Here is an 18,285-nt window from a genome sequence, read left to right on the forward strand (position 1 = left end):
TATAAGCTGTGATTAATCTCTAGTCCTTGGAAAACAGTGCAGGCTCTATTCAAAATAGAGCTGAGCAGCCTGTTCCGCTCTTAAACATAACAAACACCCTAATACCTTACAACATATATTCCCTTATTCGAAATAGGCGATTGAGAGCTTGACATGGCTAATGCCATAATGATGCTCTAAGTAATCTCTAAACATTTTTTAATTGCACCAGCTACACTGGTCTCCTCCAAAGGGGTGCAGAGCTATCTCAGCTCCTGTGGCCTTGATGTCTCCTTTCTTTGTTCTCTTGAAAAATGGCCTTCAGCCTGCAAACTGACAAGAAGGTTTGCTTTCTTGCTCCCTATCTCAGCCACAGTGGACTTGGCAAAAGAGCTCCACTAGCTGAGAGATTCTTATGAGAGGTTTTCAGCCAGTGATAAATATACTGATTAAAGTCCAGATGCCTGACATGTTTATCTTTAGTTTAATAAAGAGTTTTTGTAGTTGTTTTGTGATGTATAAGACCATCTGTGGACTACGCGCTCAAAACATCAGGTAACTGTGATCTTTCCTGTATAAAACCCTCCCATCGACCCTTCATGGCAGACAGAATTTGGGAGAAATTTAGCCCCCTCTGTCTCTTGAATACTGGTATTCAATAAGGCCTTCTTACTGCTTACCTCCTCCTGTCTCAGTATTGGCTTTGCAGCAGGTGGCTCGAACCTGCAATTTATGGTAACATACCTCTTTGGAAACAGGGTTTTTTTTTATGTTAATGAGGCCATAGCAGAATAGGGTAGATCCTAAACCTAATCACTTCTGAGTTATAAAAAGACCAGAAGAGACACAGAGGCACTCACATAGGGGAAGACAGACACCAAGGGATGCTAAGGAGCTACGAGGATCATGGGCAGACACCCCAAAACTGGAAGAGAGGCTCACAGAAGGAACTGACACAGCTGAGACCCTGACTGGGACTTCTAGCCTCCAAAACTGTGAGAAAATACACTTCTGTTCTTCAAAGTCACCCACTTGTGGCATTTCTGTTGCAGCAGCACTAGGAGACACAGACACTCAGGTTCTCCTGGTTTGCTTCTTACTCTGCCATCCTAGCTTCTGCCTCTCCTCAGTCACATTTTCCCAAAAGAGACATGTCTATATAGACATCAGCATTTAAAATGTTATCACGAGGGATCAGTCCCTAAAGAAGGACATCATGCTGGGTAAAGTGGAGAGTCAGCGAAAAAGAGGAAGACCCTCAACGAGATGGATTGACACAGTGGCTGCAACAGTGGGTTCAAGCATAACAGCAATTGTGAAGATGGCACAGGACCGGGCAGTGTTTTGTTCTGTGGTACACAGGGTGGCTATGAATTGGAGCTGACTCCACAGCCCCTAACAACAACAAAATTTAAAATGAATGGATGACTGATGCATACAAAAAGGATTCCAGTGCAAGAGTATTTCCCAGCGAACACAAAAATATAGGCCTATACCACTTCCGGAAACCCTGGTGGCGTAGCGGTTAAGTGTTACGGCTGCTAACCAAAAGGTCAGCAGTTCAAACACACCAGGTGCTCCTTGGAATCTCTATGGGGGCAGATCTACTCTGTCCTATAGGGTCATTAGGAGTCAGAATCGACTTGATGGCAATGTGTTTGGTTTGTTTTTTTAATACCACCTCCAGTGTCTTACTATTTAGAATATCTTAAAATATCATAAATATTAGTCTTAACTATAAGCAAAAGAGAACACTCGGGGAGAGACAGACAGCTTATTAAAAACTGCATTTTTGGGGGGAAACCAAATCCAAATCAAACATTTTCCATATTTCAAGAGAGCTTTTATATAAAACGTTATCTTCTTCTATTGTTTTTCAATCAGAAAGTCATGTTCTTTCATCATCTACTACTTTAGTGTGTATACGTATTCTCTATGTTTGTGCTAAAGCCAACTATTATTTTTCCAATGACTTAATAGAACCCTGGCGACGCAGTGGTTAATAGCTCGGCTGCTAACCAAAAGGTTGGGAGTTCAAATCCACCAGCTGTTCCTTGGAAGCCCCATGCGGCAGTTCTACTTTGTCCTATAGGGGTTGCTATGAGTCAGAATCCACTGGATGGCAGTGGGTGTGGATTTGGCTAATGAAACTTCACTGCTGTTGACATCAGTCAAAAATGGGTAAAAAGAAAGAGTGGAGGAAGAAGAAAAACAGAAAACATGGCGTTTAGTAAGAACACATTTTTTCTTGCACATGCATTTGAATACCCACTACACATATAATTACGATGAAAAGAAAGAAGAAATGTGTACATTTGAGTTGAATTGATTAATCAAGTGGTTGTTTGGATTTCATTCCAAGGTTTCATCTAATATTTGACAATCCACACAACTCTTTAATTTTGCATAATTCTTTGAACTACAGGAAGAAAGTCCTACTCTGAAAAATATTTTCAAAGGTCTCATTCCAGTCTCGAATCTTATAGAAACGACCTCCTTTCCTCTTGACATATTATAATAAATAAAACTGTTAATATTTTGACTTTAGATGAGTTTCCTTTTTGGTTTCAGCAGTGAACTGTTACCGAAAGAGACAGGGCTACATTAGTTACAGCAATTTAGTTTGAGGACACCAGCAGAAACACATAAAATTCATTAGTGGAGCCAACGGCTATATCCAATTCTAATAAAACGGCTAAATACAATTTATAAAACGAGTCTTAAAACTTCCCTGAAAACAGAAAATAGTTGAGATATCCTTTGAGTAACTAATGCAACAATTTCCCCTGTACTTAAGCCAAGGGGTTTGTTTTCAGACTGTTGTAACAAGATGTGTTAATGTTACAATACTTTCTCATTGTCAAATGAATAGAAATTGGAGAGAGGCTATCTCAGATCACGCTCTTGGTCCATTAAACCTGGGTTCCTGCCTCTGGCAGTGTTTCATGCGTCACCGGAAAGCAACAACAAAAGAAACAATAAGGGAAATTATAATCAATCTACAGCTCTGTTGAGCAATCATGCAACTTTAGCAGAGGGAGAAAGGCATCATTTCTGCTTCCCCTAAGCATCATGCGCCTTTGACTCTGAGACCTTGGGAAATGTACTTCCATCCCATAGGACGCACACATTCTATTTTCTAATATTGTTTTTATTGAAATGCTTTGGTCTGATAATTTATTAATAAAGCACTTCCCAGTGGAATGACACTGTTCTTAAAGCCTTTGGGTGCCTTCTTTTTCATCTGAAAAGTGCTCCAGAAGACAGCTGTGCAGATACAACCAGTAGGATCCCTACAGAGGAACCATCCTTTATAAAAAATGAATGTGAAATGTTTGGAAAATAAGAAAATGGAAACGAATGTGGAATAAGCGTCAAAATCACATGTGGGTCTGCACTTGTGTTACTTGGGATGCAACGTCCCACACCATGTTTCTTATTTGGACCTTTCCTCCAGCAAAAATTTAGCGCCCCTTTTCAAGGAGAAGAGTCCTTGAGTATTCCTTCTGGATATAAATGTCCCTGAGAGGTAAGCACAGAGGGGCAACGCTCCAGCCACCAGAGACTCCTCTTAGCAGGAAGAATGACTTCCCACACTTGTGCTAGGACTTCGAGGAGATACTGTGCACACAATGCCAGCTCAGGGCTCAGCACAAAGATCTGTTTTTAAAAATGCTGGAATGTTCCCACTCAGGGCGCTATGCACAAGCCAGGTCTCCTTAGAATGATCAATCCTCTTAGTGTCACACCAATTTTTTTGCAGAGAGCCTGGGAAGAGCGGTTGGAGGCCAAGTGTTGGACTCCTTACCAGACCCTATCTGAAGTCCAGTATAAGGACTTGGTTTCAGTATAGCACAGCATAAATTTAAAAGCTGAATGGAGTAACTATAGAGACTTACATTTGGAGACCATTTGATCTAATTCCTTCCTTCCTGATGAGGACACTGGGCACTGGAGAGACCGGATGGGTTCCTTCAGAATAAAGATTCTGTATATTTACAGTGGAGTCCCTGGTTGGTGCAAATGGCTAACACACTTGTCTGCAAACCTCCAGGATAGAGATTCAAATCCACCCAGAGGTGCCTTGGAAGAAAAATCAGCCACTGAAAATCCTATGGAGCACAGTTCTACTCTAGTGCACATGGGGTCACCATGAGTCGGGCTAGATGACACAGCAACTGGCTGGTTATATTTACAGAAGTTTCGCCTTTGTGTTCTCAGCACTAAGGTGGTATCAGCACAGAACATGGTCCAAATACTTATCGCTGGTTAAGTGAATAAGATGAGTTAATTGGCCCAGTGTATGTACTTGGTTAAGTGTTTTGTGGGTGATATGACTCTGGTTTCCAACGTTTTTTTATTCTGGACTAGCCTCACCCAGGCAAGGACAGTTCCAGAAAGCTTCGCAGCATGGGCTGACTGAGCTTCCACCCAGGTGAGAATTGAGAGGGGCTCTACAAAAAAAAAAAAATTTTTTTTTTTCTACCTGATGTCTCCATCCCTTTACATTGACACAAAGTCTTCATTCAAAACTTAAAGATAAATAAAGGAAACATACAGTCATACTTTCATCTCAACTGGGTTCTTACTTACTTTAAAGTTCCAGGGCTCTTGTGGACTCCAAACTCAAAGAACAACAGAGAGCTTTGAAAGGATGCTGCTCAAAGTCAAAAGGCCTAACTTGAGCTCTGGTTGCATCCACCACTTTTTCCAGCACTACCCACCCGGGCCCTGCCTACAACCACAGGTTGCACTCTCTCAACACCTTCTGCAGAAGCAACAAGACTGTAAAGGCATAGGAAATAAACAACTCCTTTGGGCCTCATCCAGAGTACTGAGATGATTTTCCACATAAAAAAAGTAAAATCAAGCTATTACAAGATTTAATTGAAATTCTTGTTTTTTTGAGAAACAATCTAACAAAGTTTCATTTTTCTGAGTCAAAAGGCTACTAAAACATGCATCTTATTTTCTGAAACAGGTCTACATAGGTGACTTCAATCAACTATGAAAGAGCCACCGCGGAGCGTGGTGCAAACGACACATGTCACATGAGTCCTGGGACTTTCCGTGTTACTGAAAATTGATTCAGAACACTTCGTATCACCAAAAGCACTTTCCTCTTTCATAGGGTTAGCGTGGCCAGTGTCAACAAACGTATTCATAAAACCTGTCACCCGACAGTAAATTATGAAATGCGTGGGAGAAGACCTTTTGAGTCCTTTTCTTTTGGTGGAGAGTTGCAAGAAACACTGGCGGAGCCCACGACAAAAGACACAGCACTCTCAGTGGGAAATGACTGATGATCTATTGCTTTAGCTGTGGTACCTGTGGTGTCCGATCCAAGGGACGAATGGCACTGCGCTGGTGGGAACTGCATTAGCCCTGACATGGCTTGCTTTACTACCGCGTGAGGTCACCAGGGTGGCTGAGAAACTCTCAAAGCATCTCTGCTGCATTCGCTCTTGCTGCGTTTGGTAATGACACAAAGCCAGAGGTTTTCAATTAAAAACTTCATTTAGGTTCACGGGTTTATAATGCTCTAAAATGCCTCAGGAAACTCTGGTAGCGTAGTGGTTAAGAACTTGGCTGCTAACCAAAGGGTCAGCACTTCTAATTCCCCAGGCACTCTTTGGAAACCCTGTGGGGCAGTTTGACTCTGTCCTATAGGGTTGCTTTGAGTCAGAATTGACTTGACGGCAATGGCTTTGGGTTTTTTTTGGGGGGGGGGGGGGAGTTTAAAATGCCACAGGGAACTTACCCTTCCTTTATCTGGCTTGTAGGTACATGTTTTGCAGGCAGTTACCCAATCAGTATTAGCCAAAACAACATGACAATTAAAACAAACAAAAAAAAAAGAATGGCACTACATATCATGCCAATTAGAGCCATGTTGGATATCAGAAGTATACAGGATTACTCAATGTTCATTTATTGCCTTCCTTTATTTTCTTATTCTATAGAAAAACTAGACTAAAAATCAATGCCATTCTGATATGATACCAGTCTAACAAAGAGCTGTAGTAATTTGGCAGCTCATCTTATTTATTTTAGGAGAAATGAGTAAACAATTAGTGCTTGAATATTGGCTTGGCAAAGGATTAAACTGCAACTAGCCTACAGAGCCGCAAACTAACTAAACTTTCCAGAGAATTGGAGAAATACCACTCAGCAGAGGGAGGTTGGCATTTCCTGAACTAGTCGTGTCTAATGGTCAGTTCTTATTGTGAGAGGCTCAATTTCTGTTCTTAAAAGCTATCCACTTTGCAATGTTTTAGTACTGCAGGCTTAGGAAACTAACACAACGGAGAAACCAATACAAAAGCGTAAAATGAACACAAATAACTCAAGTGTGAAGTAGACTTTGAAAGGAACCATTTGCACAGTTCTGTGAGCGTTTCATTAAAAGATGGATAATTTATTTCTGAAAGAAAGATCTGTTGATCTACTTCTGAACATCAGCTGATGAAAACCCATGGATCACAACTGTCTAGTGTGGAACTGATCATGAGGATGATGCAGGACTGGGCAGGGTTTTGTTCTGTTGTGCATGGTGTCGCCATGAGTCAGGCCTGACCCGATGGTAGCTAGCAACACAACAATTATTTTTAGCAAGCTGGTTGAGGAAAAACTTCAAAAAGTGGGGTCATTTAAGCTGGATGTTACAGGTTATGGGCAGCAAAGACGTGAAGGAGGGCATTTCACAGGACAGACAGCTGTGGAAACATGGGGAATGTGAAGAAAATGAATGCCAAGAGACGGTGCCTTCTTGGGAAGCAGGCAGAATCAAGGGGTCATTAAGTAACAGGAGATGTCGGGGGAAGGAAGGTTAGGGACGCTCAAGGAGTTCGGACTTTTTTAGGAAGCAATAAAAGGCCTTTCTTTGAAGGTTTTTGACTAAAGGTGTGAACTAATCCCAGAAGTATTTTAGGAAAATTATTGTAGTATGAGTGTTCTCGTTAGCTACCCTTGAGCGGGCCCCCAACTCAGGGCAACCCACGCACAACAGAACAAAGAGCGGCCTGGTCCTGTGCCGCCCCTACGATCAGTGTGGGTCAGACCCTTGTCATCCACAAAGAGCAGCCTGATCCTGTGCCGCCCCTACGATCAGTGTGGGTCAGGCCCTCGTGATCCACAAAGAGCGGCCTGGTCCTGTGCCGCCCCTACGATCAGTGTGGGTCAGACCCTCGTCATCCACAAAGAGCGGCCTGGTCCTGTGCCGCCCCTACGATCAGTGTGGGTCAGACCCTCGTGATCCACAAAGAGCGGCCTGGTCCTGTGCCGCCCCTACGATCAGTGTGGGTCAGACCCTCGTCATCCACAGGGTTTTCATGGGCTGGTTTCCAGAAGCAGATCACCAGGACTTTCTCCTAGTCCATCTTAGTCTGCAAGGTCCTCTGGAACCTGCTCAGCATCACAGCAACACGTGAGCCTCCACTGACAGATGTGCGGCGGCTGCGTTTGAGGTGCACTGGCCGGGAATCAAACCCAGGTCTCCTGCATGAAGGCCAGAATTCTACCACTGAACCACCACAAAGATTATCAGTCAGAAGAATCCAGGTGAGAACTAGGGAGAGGTGTAGAGACTGAGTGTGTATGTTGGGGGGAGGTGGGGTCCAAGAATGACGACATAGACTGTACTGCAGGCCATCACGGCCTCTACCTGGCCCTGCAGTTGCCTCCAAAATCATCTCCCTCCAGCTCACCTGGCTCCCCACTCAACCCCTGCTTCACACTTCCAAAAGTCACGTTTCAGGAACGTCTGTATCTAACCTTTCTGCTGCAAACCGCTGGATGCACTGCCTTCCTCCATTACCTGACCCAGAAAGTCAAATTATCCATGTGGTCACCCAAGGCCCTTTGCTACCTGGTCTCTGCCAGCCTTTCCAGCCCCATGTCTGGCCCTGCCCTGGCCTGCCCTGAAGCACTGATCTCCTTTTAACATTCCATGTCCCTTGCCTTGGTTTATGCAGCAAACTAACCCTCCCTTTGGGGCTCTCCTGCCTCCCCCCACCCACCAGGCAAATGCCTACCTGAGTCTTCAGGAAGACGCTGAAATAAACTCTGTGAGTGAGGAAGCCAGCTGCTTCCTGCTCAGCAGACTTGAAACCTTGGGGCTCCTGTATTTACCTAGTGACCCACACTTCTGAGCTTTGCTAATGATGCTAAAAGCTTTGTTGACAAACCCTTTCAAAGGTACTTTGCCTTCACTCTGTGACAATGGAGCAAGGTCCCCATCTCTAGCTGAAGGGCTTGTGAAATGCGGTCAGGTTTTCAGTTGAAGGAGCTGGCAGAGCTTTGGTGTATTCAGCACCAAACTGGGTCAATGCGCTAACGCCTGTTTCAGTCGGTGAGGTCACCCAAGACATTGTAACAACAAAAGCCTTTTCGATTTCCCGGTGGATTGGATTTTGACTGTGAAAAGCCATACAGGTTTTACAGTATACTTGAGGGAGGCATGCTTCTCCTTCTGGAGCTTGCAGCATAACAAGAAAAGTAGAGTTTTCAGGGTCTGATAAATTCAGATTTGAGTGCCTTAAAGCACCGACCACCTCCCCAGGCCCTGGCAGGCCCCTACCAAAAACTTCCTATTTTGAAAACTTGGTTAAGTTGTAGCTGCTCTCTGAGGCTCAGCCTCTTGTGAAGTTGTTGTGAGCATTAAATGAGATGCTTTGAAGTGACAGGCCTGTGCAGCACACATGACATAGCCTCAATTCTGTTATACACAAAGTGGCCATGAGCTGGGGCCAGTGCGACAGCCCCTAACAACAACAAGAACAACACATTTTGACATTATGGAGTCCCTGGGTGGTACAGTTAAGCACTCTACTAACTGAAAGGTTGGTGGTTCAAACCCACCCAGGAATGCCTTGGAAAAAAGACCTGGAGATCTGCTTCCAAAAGGTCATAACCATAAAAACCCTATGGAGCCATTCTACTCTATAGCACACGGGGTAGCCATGGATCGGAGTCAACTTGACAGCAACTCATAATTGCCATTAAAATGATTATCCATGTGGCATCTGGGGTCTTAAATGCTAACAAGCGGCCATCTAAGATGCATCAATTGGTCTCAACCCACCTGGAGCAAAGAAGAATGAAGAACACCAAGGTCACATGACAACTAAGAGCCCAAGAGACAGAAAGGGCCACATGAACCAGAGACCTACAGCATCCTGAGACCAGAAGAACTAGTTGGTGCCCGGCCACAATCGATGACTGCCCTGACAGGGAGCACAGCAGAGAACCCCTGAGGGAGCAGGAGATCAGTGGGATACAGACCTCAAATTCTCATAAAAAGACCATACTTAATGGTCTGACTGAGACTAGAGGAATCCCGGCGGTCACGGTCCCCAAACCTTCTGTTGGCACAGGACAGGAACCATCCCCAAAGACAACTCATCAGACACGAAAGGGACTGGACAGTGGGTAGGAGAGAGATGCTGATGAAGCGTGAGCTAATTATATCAGGTGGACACTTGAGACTGTGTTGGCATCTCCTGTCTGGAGGGGGGATGGGAGGATAGAGAGAGTTGGAAGCTGGCAAAATTGTCATGAAAGGAGAGAGTGGAAGGGCTGACTCATTAGGGGGAGAGCAAGTGGGAGTATGGAGTAAGATGTATATAAACTTATATGTGACAGACTGACTTGATTTGTAAACGTTCACTTGAAGCTCAATAAAAGTTAATAAAAAAAAAAGATTATCCTCCTCCTCATCATCATAAAACTTCAAAACTGAAGTAAATTACGTAACCTAAGTTTCTTTAACTTTTAGTGCATTTCCAACAGCAGAGAGTGTCCTAAATCTTTCTGTGCTTCCAAAAATGACATGAAGTTCTCAGATGGATGTCTTTTAAAGCAGTTTCATAAAGTACTGGTCGGCTGCCATTGACTAGGAAAAATCCATACACACAAAAACTTTCATTCTACGTTATTCGATATCCTTAAATGATGATGTTCGTTGGACATTCATGCTCAGCAGGTGTCTCAGGTTTTCCCTGGCTGCCGTCATCCTCATCAGTGAGGGTGGGGACCTCCTGCTGTGTCTAAGGCCCCGCACCAGGCACTTGGAGAAGAAAAAGCAGTGATTAATGACGGAAGACGTATCACTCCATGCTAGCAAAGGGCTTACCGTCAAACATAGACCGAGCAGCGGCCATCATCCCATCAGAATAAACCCAAAAGACACAACACACTCTATGTCTTAGGACAAAAGATGTTTTCTTCCCCAATGCCAGGAACAGACAAAATGCGACTCAGACAAAGGACCATCCCAGGGACTGGTTGAGCCCACGAAGGTCCCAACCTGTCATAAAGAGGTGGGGTCCTGTTTTCTAGGCAGGCTTCTTCTCTGGCTGCTACCCTCCTTGAACACTATACTCCCAGCCAGAGTCAGAGAAGAGGAGCAAAGAGGAGGTACCAACATAGTGCTAATGAAAGCGAGCATGTATGTGCCGTTCTCCTACAGGAGATGCGAACACGCTCAGCAAACACAAGATGCCAGGCACCAGGCTGGTTGTTGTTAGGTGTCTTTGAGTTGGTTCCAACTCATAGCGACCCCATGCACAACAGAACAAAATACCACCCGGTCCTGTGTCATCCTCACAATTGTCGTTATGCTTGAGCCCATTGTCGCAGCCACTGTGTCAATCCATCTTGTTGAGGGTCTTCCTCTTTTTTGCTGACCATCTACTTTACCAAACATGATGTCCTTCTCCAGGGACTGATCTGTCCTGACATGTCCAAAGTACATGAGATGTAAAGCCTCCATAATGGTTGTTTTCCATGAGTGGAATATGTGCCAATAAAGAGTTTTCTGCTGTTGTAAATGAAACAAATTCATTATGGAGCATTTAACATCTGCAAAGCACAACAGAAGACCCTAAAATAGCCAGACTGGTGAAGATGAGACAAGACGAGAATGGCTTCCCAGCGTGCTGGGTAAAGAGCGGCAAGTGACAGGCACCGCAAATACACAGCACAAGTGAATGCAGGCACTCAAAAAGGAGGAAAGAAAATAGGATATAAAATGCTCAAAAAAAAAATTGTTTCTTACAGCATAGGAACTTCTTTTTTTTATTTTTGTTTTTTAATGTATCCATGTTAACATGAGGATGACTTTAGGCTACTAGGAAAGTATCAGACGGAGGCCATGCAATGGGGACATCACTGTGCTTGCCGAAGTGTTGTTTTGCTGTCTATAGTTAGAGGCAGAATCTCTTCTTGTGTTTCTATTCCATTTTCTATATGCTAGTTGCTAGGCACACACACTCACTCACTCTCACACACACACACACGCACACATAGTAGCTCCTCAGGCCTTTTCTTTCACTGCAAATTTCCAAGAGCTGAAAAAGGAATAAAGTCCAGTGTCTATGAACAGCTGCTGAAATCAAAACATACCCTGACACACATTCCTACCCAATTTATCCCATTTAGGACCGTAGAAAGTACCTGGGAAGCAAACTAATAAAAAAAAGGTATAAGCAGTTAACTATCTCTTGTTAGGGTTCTATTTTCCCCCTGCAGTACATTAAAATAGTCTGTTCAAATTGATAGCTTTGACATTCCAAGAGCACTGAAATAAACCAAACCAAGACTGCACACCAATGCCAAGGACAGCTCCTGCTCCAATTAAAAGATATTCTTTGCCAGAACCCAGGGCTCACTGTGGCAAAGAGGTCTCACTTATTTATTCACTTTAATTGTAGCATCAGTTTTAACAATAGAGGATCACAGATTTTGTTCATTAGCATGTTGTTGCCGTTGCTGTTAGGTGCCCTCAAGTCAGTCCCGACTCATAGTGACCCTATGTGTAACAGCGCGAAATGCTGCCCCAGTCCTGTGCCATCGTCACAATCATTGCTATGTTTGAGCCCATTGCTGTAGCCACTGCATCAACATGTCTCATCGAGGGTCTTCCTCTTTTTTGATGACGCTCTATTCTACCAAGCTTGATGTTCTTCTCCAGAGACTGATCCCTCCTGACAACACGTCCCAAGTAGATGAGCAGAAGCTCTTTAGTATAGAGGGGTCCGAAGGTTAGAAAAGCTGTGGATTGAATAACCCTTAATTGTGTGGGTAGTTCTCTTAGGATTTATTTGAGAAAAGATTCATAAATGGCACTGCAGCAGAAGGCAGACACATTTAAACAGCATTTGATTACAGACCACCTGGAAACTCCTGTCCAGCAAAACCTCTCCGTTCTGGTATACACATACATTTTCACTTCTTTAAAATGCCAATGGCTGTGGCTGGCCCATAAAGTTGATCACCTTCAGTTTTACTTCTTATGGAAAGAACAGAATAAAATGTTCCTCCTGAAAGCCAGGACTTTTCCCCAGAATCCCTTTCTCATGCACCGAGTGTCAGCTGAACTATCCCCACTGTTCCAGAGTCCCCCCAAGTCACTCTCACCTAGCAGAGCCTCAGAGGGAGCAATGGGCTCCTGGATCTTGAGGGTACCCGAAGTGGGGTGCTGAGGACGCCTAGGGAGGCAGTGCACCCAGCAGCACCTGCCCCCAGCCCCAGGGGCCAAACAAGAACCCAAAGGCCCTCTCTGACTTTGAAGAGAGCTCCACATACCAAAGGTCCTTCTCATCACTGTCGGGTGAAGTGGTTTTTAGACAGCTGCTTGCTGGTCACTTGCCAATGCCTGGGTGCAGGGTGCTCCTCTGCATTGTGGGCTGATGGAGGACAAGGGCCACAGCATAAAGGGAGGTGGGCCTGCCCACACCCCCTCTCCTGTGGTACCAATGGGGGTCCTAGGAGGAACCTTAGCAGGGGTGGCAGGGTCCTGTGGCACCATGGAGGTCTTATGAGGGAGCTTTGGCAGGGAAACGGGGTCCAGTGGAACCTTGGGGGTCCTAGGCAGGAGCTTTAGCAGGGGAAGCAGGGGTCAGAATGGGAAGCAACACACACCAGGATGATTTGGCTGCTGTAAGAGGACAGTAGGAACCCGCTTTGGGGATACGATGTGTCTGTCTACTTCTGAAAATTAGACAATAAAAACCCTATGGATTGCAACAGAATATTCTCAAATACAGCGCTGGAAGATGAGCCCCCTAGGCTGGAAGAAGGCACTCAAAATACACAGTGGCCACAACAATGGACTCCAGTTTACCAACGATCCTTAAGACGGCACAGGACAGGGCAATGTTTTGTTCTTTTGTGCACGGGGGTTGCCGTGAGTGGGAGTCGACTCGATGGCAACTAAATAGCAACAACCACCACCCCCAGTTAGGGGGCAATCCCCCAGTGCTCCAGGAACTGGAGCACAAAGGGATGAAGTCACTTGTGCGGGGCTGCACAACCAGAAAGGAACAGAACCAAGACTTAGACCCAGGATCTTGTCTTTAGACAGTGGTGCCGCCCTTACCCACTATGACGAGGCTTCCCAAGACTGGGATATGAGTGCCAGGGGTCTTTTAACTCAGATTCACTTTAAATCCTCCTGTAGGACTTTTTCAAACATATAGATGCCAGGCTCCCGTCTCAAATCACTCAGCTCAGAATCTCTGTGGTGGGACCTGGACACCCTTAGTTTTTAGTGCCTCCCAGGTGGTACTGATATGGAGTTTGTTCATGCCTTGTATCACCTTAAACTCCTGGTTCCTGCCAGGCTGTGTGGTCAGGGTAAGTCCTCATGCCCCGTTACATCCACCATGTGTGCTGGCTGTCTTAGCAATGAGGAGGCTTGCCTGAACCAACACAGGAGCTGGTGCTTCCCTCCCCACCACTCAGCTGTCCCACTTGAAGCCTCTGCCCCCCTGGAGGGGCATCGGACCAAACTTTCATTGAGGGTCTTGCCTTATTCCTTCCTTCAGCTAAAAACCAGTTACGGCCGAGCTGACTCTGACGCCTGGAGACCCTGTGTGTGTCAAAGTAGAGCTGTGCTTGTAGGGTTTTCAATGATGGATTTTTTGCAAGTAGATGACCAGGACTTTCTTCCAAGGCACCTCTGGGCCAACTCAAACCAACATCCTTTCAGTTGGCAAAGAGCTTGTTAACCGTTTGCACCATTCACAACCCTATGCACTTCATCAACTAAGTTTTCTTGTCAATAAGACCAGTAATTATTTACATCATGAAAAGGAGTGGAAACAAACAAACAAACAATAAACAACAAAAAACCATAGGGCCTGGAGAGTTTTCCAGTGGTGGGACTCTGTCTTTCCTTAGTAACCAAACTATAACATACATTATTACCATTATCCATTAATCCACATACTCAATATGATGGCATTTGGGTGAGATTACATCTTAGTTTGTTCTGTCACTTCTTAATATGAAATTAAGAAAACAACATCACTTTTGTTTTTATTCACCTTGAAATTCACCTTTAAAATAAATGCAGTTGTCTGGAAAATGTGACTGTTTCTAAATATTCAATAAGCCATTGGAAGCTTTGGAGATCATTAAGTCTCTCCGTCTATAAAACTGTGGTTTGCTTTTAAATTTCCATCCAGGCTTTGCTGTCCAGACAATATCGTATTTATTTGGTATAACAGAAATTAAAACTGAAATATTTACTCCAGAAAATGAAAACATATGAGATGCACTTGGGAATGAAATCACACGTGTACATGAGCGTGCACACACCTCCCCACCCCACCCCACATGCACACACACCCAAAGGAGTTAATTTAGCTGATTTTCTTTGTTTTTTGATTGCCAAACGAGTTCCTCTACTGAGTATATTGCAAATCTATCCTCCTGGTTCTAGTTTATCACAGTGTACTTCTATCTTCCTTCCAACTGAGGATGTTGTACCTAAAAATACAATGTTCCAAAGAGTCTGGTTCGATTCATGCTATATTCCCTTCAGTAACACTGAATCCTTAAGACATCTGTTAAAAGTCAGATGAATTAAGCTAACAGCGTAATAGGGTTGGGATCTGTGGAAATTTATCAAACAAATTAGCATTATCGACGTTTAAAAAGACACTGTAGAGGGTTGCAAAGAATATCATAAGGCTTCTGTAAAAGCCACATCATACCATGGGAGAGAAGAGGCTGCAGGCATGACCTAATCCTGCTGGAATGGAGTGGCCTGGCATAGTTAAATAGAGGGAGCTAGGCTGCTCTCCTCTGCTGCTAAATGAAATCTCCTAAAGCCAGGGAAGTGCTCTCTTGCCCCTTCTGAATGGAATCTGTTGCCGTTCACTGCCGTAATTCAATCACAGTGCTCAGCGTTGTGCCTATGTGAGCCACTGTGGTCAACAGAACTACCTGACTCTACTTTTCTAACATGAGACTGAGATGCGGGTAGAGGGGGCAGCTGGCCGCACAGGTGAGGATGGGCCCTCTGTGCAAAATTAGTATGGGCTACAGCAGTGATCTGAAAGCGTGTTTCTGCATGCATATGTTGGGGGAGGGAGCTTCAATCACCTGGGGAACTTTTAAAAGCCACAGCAATGACCCCATCCCTGAAAATACCCCAGCAACTTTTGGAGAATTGTGAGGCTGTCCATGAGCTGCTGTTGCTGATGGGAATGGGCCAGGTTCCTAGGTGAGTCAGAACGGAGAAGAGGAGGCTGGTCATTGTCAGAGGCAGGAAAACACACTGGCTACCAGCCTTTCACCTCTGGGTTTGGGTGAGCTGGATAAATAGAGTTGCCAGATGCACCCAGCAAGCTGCAGTACAGGTGGGCCCCACCTGCAGGAGGTTCTGTTGCAGGACTGGAGCATGGTGGGGAGGGGGCTCAGGGTGGTATCAGCCCACGCGTATGTAATGCACAATGGTAAGCACATTACCCGGGTTATCACACTAATCCTCACAACACCCTATGAAGGGAACACAGTACCCCATTTCGCAGACAAGGAAACATTCTTGGCAATGCTGAGCACCTTGCTACAGGTCACACAGCTTGTGAGCACTGGGCTGAGATGTGAACCCAGAAAGTCCGTTTCCAAAGCCTAACTACCGACAACTCTCCTAATTGCCAGTCTATTCAACTCAAGAGACAGCAGGGGCTACATGAAGCAATGGGGGCATTTGGAAATGAGGATGGACGAGGTGAGGATGGCTCACTGCCCACTGGGGTCTGGTCTTCCAGGAGGAGAGCTGTGTGACTGATCGGGAGTCCATCTGTATTAGGCTTCATCCATTGGAGTTTTGTTTTCGTAGGTTGTTCTCGCTATTGCTAGGCCTCCACAAGGTACTGAGAACTCAAGAAGTCAAATTAATTTGCAAATTTTAGTACTTTTCCAAATATAAAAAAAAAACTCATTGCCATCGAGTTGATTCTGACTCATACTAACCATATAGGACGAAGCAGAACTGCCACATGGGGTTTCCAAGGCTCTAATCTTTACGAAAGCAGGCTGCCACATCTCTCTCCTGCAGACTGGCCAGTGGGTTTGAATGGCCAGCCTGTTTGGTTAGCAGTCAAGTATTTAACCACTGTGCCATCAAGACTCCTTATTCCACACATATGTTGCTGTTGTTAGGCGCCCTCTGTTCTGACTCATACCAACTCTGTGTACCACAGAACGAAACACTGCCAGGTCCTGTGCCATCCTCACAATCATTGCTATGTTTGAGCCTATTCTTGAAACCGTTGTATTAATCCAACTCATTGACGGTCTTCCTCTCTCTTGTTGACCCTCTACTTTAACAAGCATGATGTCCATCTCCTGGGACTGGTCCCTCCTGATAACATGCCCAAAGTACGTGAGACAAAGTCTTGCCATCCTTGCTTCTAAGGAGCATTCTGGCTGTACTTCCTCCAACACAGATTTGTTCATTCTTCTGGCAGTCCACTGTATATTCAATATACAGAATGTACACTTTATATTAAAAATATACACTTTATATTCAAAACACCATAATTTAAAGGCATCAGTTCTGCTCTGGTCTTCCTTATTCATTGTCCAGCTTTTGCATGCATATGAGGTGATTGAAAATAACATGGCTTGGGTCAGACACACCTTGGTCCTCAAAGTGACATCTTTGGTTTTTGATACTTTAAAGAGGTCTTTTGAAGCAAATTGCCCAATATGTTGTTTGATTTATACATATACATAAACATCTATATATATATATTTCTTAATGGAGGGAAAGGGAAGCCTTAGGCATCTGCTGAGTGGCGGCTATTGTTCTAGGAGCTTTTCTAGGGTTTACCCATACAACGATGCTGTGATGTTTGTGCTATCATCCGGTTTATTGTGGACTAAGTGGAGGCCAGAGACTGTAGGCCCCTCTAAGATGACACAACTGGAAAGAGCTACAGAGGGAAAGGCTGAGCCTCTCTCCCCGCCACTACAACTAAAAAGGTAGAAGTTCATCTTTCACAATGGTGTTGGAAGAGACCTTGGAAAGCACCTCGTCTATTCTCCTTAACTTCCAGAGGGGATACCAAGGCCCACAGCGGCGGATAACTTACAAAGCCAAATTCCTTAGTGGTGGAAGAGAAAAGAGAAAGTAGTTCTTTCATTCCTAATCCAGACCTTGTTTCCACATGCTGGTGTAAATAAGATGCAAAGAATATCACCCAGAAAATGTAAGGCCAAAGAGAAATAATTTTGAAAGATGGTGGTTGCCTATGTTCCATAACTGACTGTAATCAAAGAATAGGTAGACTGCCATTTTGATAAACACTGTTGGAACATCTGGTCTTATACAACGAGGCTATTTACGTGTGCTGACAGACGGCTCACAGGGGAAGTGCTTTGTTAATCTGATGACAACAAATTCTGAGAGACCCCAAACCTCTCTGTCAGTGCCTCCCCCACCACCCCACCACCTCCAGCTCCCCTGTGAGGAAATCGCTCTTATAGAGGCCTTGGTGTTCACTCCCTTGTCCATCGTTGGCTATGCAGCCCTATGTGAGTACAGGCTAATGCATTTAAATAACAATAGGTTTTATGCAAAGCTTTTATTTACTTTTTTTTTTTTTTGCCTTTTTTTGTGATGGAGGTGCCCTGACAGAAGGCACACTGCTACCTGCACAGGGAGGGATATAGGAACATGGGGCAGTCCCACTGTCTCATATAAGGGAAAAGGCTGGTGAGTGGAAGGCTGAATTGCTGAGGACTGATGAAGAGGCAAAAGGTTAGCGCACTCAGCAGCTAACCAACAGGTTGCAGGTTCAAGTCCACCCAGAGGCACCTGAGAAGAAAGGCCTGGCAATCTATTTCTGAAAAATCAGCCATTGAAAACCCTGTGGACTGCAGTTCCACTCTGGCATATGTGGGGTCCACATGAGTCAGAGGTGACTCGAGAGCACCTGTTTTATCAAAACCCTAAGCAACACACTTCTCTGGACAGTCCTGAAAGAGCTCTGTTTAAAAATAAAATACATT

The 18,285-nt window shown here is 44.7% G+C and overlaps 1 protein-coding gene across 2 annotated transcripts in view; it reads right to left on the reverse strand.

Moving 5' to 3' along the window:
• The window catches only part of PRKN (parkin RBR E3 ubiquitin protein ligase), a 1,623,853-nt gene that overhangs the window by 313,722 nt on the left and 1,291,846 nt on the right, over nucleotides 1-18,285 (reverse strand). The gene's annotated exons all lie outside the window — the stretch shown is intronic.

This window comes from Loxodonta africana, chromosome 1 (genome assembly GCF_030014295.1).
Source record: "Loxodonta africana isolate mLoxAfr1 chromosome 1, mLoxAfr1.hap2, whole genome shotgun sequence".
NCBI classification, from domain to species: Eukaryota; Metazoa; Chordata; class Mammalia; order Proboscidea; family Elephantidae; genus Loxodonta; species Loxodonta africana.